The sequence below is a fragment of the Neophocaena asiaeorientalis genome, unplaced genomic scaffold, assembly GCF_003031525.2.
Source record: "Neophocaena asiaeorientalis asiaeorientalis breed wild unplaced genomic scaffold, Neophocaena_asiaeorientalis_V1.1 scaffold265, whole genome shotgun sequence".
Classification (NCBI taxonomy): domain Eukaryota; kingdom Metazoa; phylum Chordata; class Mammalia; order Artiodactyla; family Phocoenidae; genus Neophocaena; species Neophocaena asiaeorientalis.
The window spans coordinates 3,242,025-3,247,874 of record NW_020172172.1 but is presented as its reverse complement, the minus strand read 5'-3'; positions in this window follow the sequence as shown (position 1 = coordinate 3,247,874).

The window sequence follows — 5,850 nt, the reverse complement described above, 5'->3', positions numbered from 1 at the left end:
TTTTTGCGGTACGCGGGCCTCTCTCTGTTGTGGCCTCTCCCGCTGCAGAGCATAGGCTCTGGACGCGCAGGCTCAGCGGCCATGGCTCACGGGCCCAGCCGCTCCGCGGCACGTGGGATCTTCCCGGACCGGGGCACGAACCCGTGTCCCCTGCATCGGCAGGCGGACTCTCAACCACTGCGCCACCAGGGGAGCCCCTCTATTTACTTTTTGACGGATATTTGGGTTGTTCTACTTTAGCTGTATGAATAGAGTTTCTGTGAACATTTGTGTACATGTCTTTGTATGGGTGTTTGCTTTCTTTTATCTTAATTAAATACCTAGGAGTGGAAAGGCTGCATGGTGTGGTAGGTGTATGTGTAACTTTTTAAGCATTTACCAAACTGTTTTCCAAAGTGGTTGTACCATTTTATTCCCCTTAAGTAGCGTATGATAGTTCCAATAGCCCCACATACTCACCAGCTTTTAGTACAATTTAATTTTAGTCATTCTAATATGTGAGTAATAGTATTCATTATGTTCTTAATTTGCATTTCCCTAATAACTAATGATGCCAAGCATCTTTTCATGTGCTTATTTGCCAGTGACATAGCTTTTTTGGTTAAGTGTCCGCTCAAATCTTTGCCCATTTAAAAATGTTTGTCTTGGGACTTCCCTGGTGGCGCGGTGGTTAAGAATCCGCCTGCCAATGCAGGGGACACGGGTTCATGCCCTGGTCCGGGAAGATCCCACATGCCACGGATCAACTAAGCCTGTTTGCCACAACTACTGAGCCTGTGCTCTAGAGCCTGTGAGCCACAACTATTGAAGCCCACATGCCACAACTACTGAAGCCCGGGCACCTAGAGCCCGTGCTCCGCAGCAAGAGAAGCCACCACAGTGAGAAGCCCGCGTACCACAACGAAGAGTAGCCCCCGCTCACTGCAACTAGAGAAAGCCTGCATGCAGCAATGAAGACCCAATGCAGCCAAAAATAAATAAATAAATTCATTAAAAAAGTTTGTCTTTCTATTGTTGAGTTTTAAGAGTTCTTTATGTATTCTAAATACAAGTCCTCTGTCAAATATATGTTTACAAATATTTTCTACCAGTCTGTGACTTGCCTTTTTCATTTTCTTACCAGTATCTTTTGAAGAGCAAAGTTTTTTGTTTTGTTTTATGTTTTTTTTTAAGTTTTCTTAGGTTTTTAAAGTTTTGATTAGGTCCAATTTATTAATATTTTTCTTTTAAGGGATATTTTTTAGGGTTATCAAGTTATCTATTTTTTCTAGAATTTTGATACTTTGTATCTTTCAAGTTTCTATGGTTTTTAACTTATTGTCATTAAATTGTTCATAACTTTTCCTTATCAACCTTTTAATATCAGTGAAATCTGTATGATGTCGCCTCTCTCATTCATAGTATTGGTAATCTTTTAATGTTTCTTTTTATTCTGCTCAGTCTTGCTAAAGGCTTACAAATTCTCAAAGAATCAGCTTTGGGTTTCATTGATTTTTCTCTATTGTTTTTCTGTTTTCTATTCCTATTTCTACTGCTGTTCTGATCTATCGTTTCCTTTTCATCTGCTTACTCTTGCTTTAATTTTTTTTTAAGTTTCTCAAGGTAGAAGCTGAAGTCATCAATTTGAAAACTTTTTTAAAAATTTTTTTATTTTAAAAAATTTTATTTTTTTAAAATAAAAAAATTTTATTTTATTAAAAAAATTTATTTTATTTTATTTTTTTAAATTTTTTTAAAATTTCTCTTTAAGTACTGTTAGTGACATCTCACAAGTTTAGTATGTTGAGTTTTTGTTTTCATTCATTCATATTTTCTAATTTCCTTTTTGATTCATGAGTTATTTATAAATGTGTTATTTAGTTTTCAAAAATTGGGGGATTTTCCAGGTATGTTTTCATCATTGATTTCAGATTTAATTCCACTTTGGTGAGAGAACCTACTTTTAACTTGAATCATTTTAAGTTTATTAAGACTTATTTTATGCACCCAAATATTGTCTGTCTTGGTAAATGGTCCATGTTCATTTGAAAAAAATGAATATTCTACTATTTGGGGTATTCTTTAAATATCAGGTCAAGTTGGTTGTCTTCTATATTTTTACTTACATATTCAAGTCTTCTATATTTTCAGTGATTTTCTCTCTGCTTGTCTTATTAATTATTCAGAGGGAGGTTTGCAATCTCCCATCCCTGTGTGAGCTCTGGGAACTATTCCCTCTAATCCTTTTAGGTGACTCTTTGGCCTCTGGGAGTTTCCTCATACACATACACTGATCGATATTCAACCAAAAATTTGAGGGGGACCCTATCCAGAGCTCTAGAACTCTCTCTTTTATTTTATTATTTTTCAAATTGAAGTATAGTTGATTTACAGTGATTCAGGCATACAGCATAGTGACATATATATATATTTTTTTTCTTTTTTAGATTTTTTTCCATTATAGGTTATTACAAGATATTGAATATAGTTCCCTGTGCTATACAGTAAGTCCTTGTTGTTTATCTATTTTATATATAGTAGAGTGTATCTGTTAATCCCAAATTCCCAATTTATCCCTTCCCCCGACTTCCCCTTTGGTAACCATAAGTTTGTTTTGTATGTCTGTGAGTCTATTTCTGTTTTATTTCTTTCCCCTGCATCGGCAGGCGGACTCTCAACCACTGCGTCACCAGGGAAGCCCTCTGTTTTATAAATAAGTTCATTTGTATCATTTTTTTAAGATTCCACATATAAGTATTAGCATATAATATAATATTTGTCTTTCTCTGTCTGACTTACTTCACGTAGTATGATCATCTCTGGGTCCATCTGTGTTATTGCAAATGGCATCATCTCATTCTTTTTTATGGCTAGAACTCTCTCTTTCTGTTTGAGTTCTCTCCAGTACTCCGCCCTTTGAACTCTGGCTGCTCTGGCTCCCCAAGACTTCCAGCTCTTTTTCTCAACTCAGGACTCTGCCTGGTTTCCTTTTATTTTGGCCTAGAAACTCTCCATGCAGTAAGCTGGGGAAATTATAAACTCTACCTCATTTGTTTATTCTCTCTCAGGGATCAATGTGCATCATCAAGCATGCTCGATGTCTTAAAAACCATCGTTTCATATGCTTTGTTCAATTTTATAACTATTTCAGGCTAGAGGATAAATCCGGTCCCTGTTACTCTATTTGGGCTGGAGCAGAAATCCTGCCATCAACTCTTGATTTCATGACTTCTTCCACTCTTTCCTACTCTGACCCATTCTCTGCCCAGCAACTATCTTTTCTCTTTTAAAAATCGATTAAATTTAAAAAACTAATTACATCGCTTCCTAGCTTAACAATCTTCAATGGCTTCCACTGCTCTAGAACAGAGACCAAAACCTCGAGCACAGCTCACACAGCACTGCACAGCACGTTTCATGCTTACCTTTTCAGCCTTATTTAGCCCCACATCATCCTCTTGCTCTTTGACCTCCAGCCTCACTACTGTGGTCCCTGGTGCCTCAGGGTCTTTGCACATGCTATTTCTTCTGCCTGAAATGCTCTTCCCATCTCTCTCTCACCTCTAGTTAGATAACTCTCACATCTTCCTCAAAGAAGCCCTCCATGATTTCTCAAGCCAGAGTATGTTTTCCTGCCATCCCTTCCCTGAACTCGCAGTTCTTTTACTCCACCTCACTTTTTCACTGATTTTATTATATACTTGCATGCTTATTTAATCAACATGAGACTTCTTTGCTAGATTTTAAGCTCCAGGAGGTTGCAGATAGTGTCTGTGTTGTTCTTCATTGCAGCTACAGGATCTGGCACAGGGCTTCACACAGAGTGATGAGTTAGTGAATAAAGGAGGGAAAGTACAGCAGATGCTGTCATTGCCAACCCACATCCCCTCAACCTTCCCCACTCCCTTGTATAATGATGGTTTCTTGAGGAACACCCCTGGGATTCTCCATCTGAGGGATTTCTCCGTGAGTGCAGGGAAGGAAGTTCTGAGACTCCTAGGAACAGCTCCTGCAAAATGGATAGGAGGTGAAGGATAAAAGCCTCCATTCCTACCCCACTCGGGGAAGATGACAGTGAGGTGGGGTCTGTGCAGTCTCCAGAGCTCCCCAGTGGGACTGAGACACTGATTCCCACAGTGGTGGTATTAATTCCCCCTGTATTAGCTTCCTTCCCTTCCTGTATCACTTCTCAAGCTCTTGGCTGGAGCTTCCTGGTACCGCCTCTCAAACTACTTTCTCTCAGATTCTTGTTTTGGGGGAACCCAACTTAAGAGAATGATACGACAAATGAAAGTCATAGAGGAGTGAGAGGTTCCTGTAGGTGCGGACGATCCAGATGGTATATGCAGCATCTGGTGTGTTCACTGGGTTTTGGAAGTCCGGCATTGGAGGAGGAACAAGGGGCGAGCTCTATGTGCAAACTCCAAGGGCAGGTGTGGGAAATGAGCAGCCTGTATCGGATTTCCTTCTCTGCCCCAGGAATGGAATGACTTTTCTGTTTCAACAAGCTATCTTTGTTTTGTTTTAAGAATTCTCCTCTCTCATCTGCAGGAATCTCATCTTCATCTCCTCTCTCCTTTCTCTTCTGAACTGGTGAATCGTCATATGCCAGTGAGATCATTTGCTCTTTAGGCCACACTGCTGACGTCAGCCTTATTACTACTGCTTTTACGAAATGTCTGTTTCACAAGCTGGGATTAAGTTCTTGACAGAGGAACAAAATATGGGACAGAGCGAGTTCAAGGGCCTGGTCTTCATCCCCCGGAACTCAGGCCAAGGGCTGGTGATTTCTCCTGTGACGGCAATCTAACGAGAGCCGGACAAACAGAGGGTTCCTTTTTCCTCCAGAACGATTTAGAATGTCTTTCAGATGATTGCCCCCTTCTAGCTTGGCTATGAATCAGGTAGATTCAATCAGACTAGAAGAGTTTTTCCAAAATTAAAGGAAGCAAAGCCAGCAAGGCTTCAACCTTGTCTTTGATGAATGTAAGACAACCGTAAGACATTTGGCTCAAATGCCTTCTCTGAGGTTATGTAGTCTGAAAATACACATTGAAGATCCCCCCCAAACACTGATAAATACCCCCAAATGATATATTGCCCAGAGTGTTTGCTGAATGAAGGAAATTGTTGAAGGATGGTGTTCCCCATGTAGAATTAGAGACCCAGAGCTCCTCTTAACTCCAGTGGGGGACTGCCAGCAGTGAGCAGTGCTGTTGGACGTCGCGTCTGCGTGAAAGTCAACTTGCCTATAGCTGGGCCTCCACAAACCAACTACTGCCCTGATCAGCAGACATTCTCTTGCTAGAATTTGTGTGTGGTGCACAGTGGATTGTTTAGGTAGTTTGAAAAAAAAAAATAGAGTCTCCTTGGGCAACTGAGCAACCGAGCTCATCTGGGGCATCATCCCAGGCAGAGACGTTATCCATCTTGCTGTCTCTCTGAGGTTTCACCTGGATGTAGTGCATTCTCTAGTCATGCTGCCTCTGGACAGTCAACCGAAAAATGGTGAAGGCTGATGGAGATACACAGAAGAAACTAAGTCAGGGACTACCAACGACTCTGGAGTCTTGTGAAGGGCTGGCTCATTCAGAGGTTTCAATAGGTAGAGTCGATGGTAAGTGAAGTTGGTCATTCTTGCAGAATGAAAAGACACTCGGGGAGAAGTGAGATGGGCCACAGGAAGAAAAAAATTAAAGATGAACACTTTCATTAATGGATCCTCCCCCCGCTCTCTTTGCCTGTTCTCCTTAAGCACCTTGGGTTGGAACTCCCAGCCCCCAACCTTGAAGGGCCAGCTGGAAAGGTACCTCCTTACTGGTTAATAGTTAACAGGTACTGAACACTTAACCATACGACAGACATCGGCCA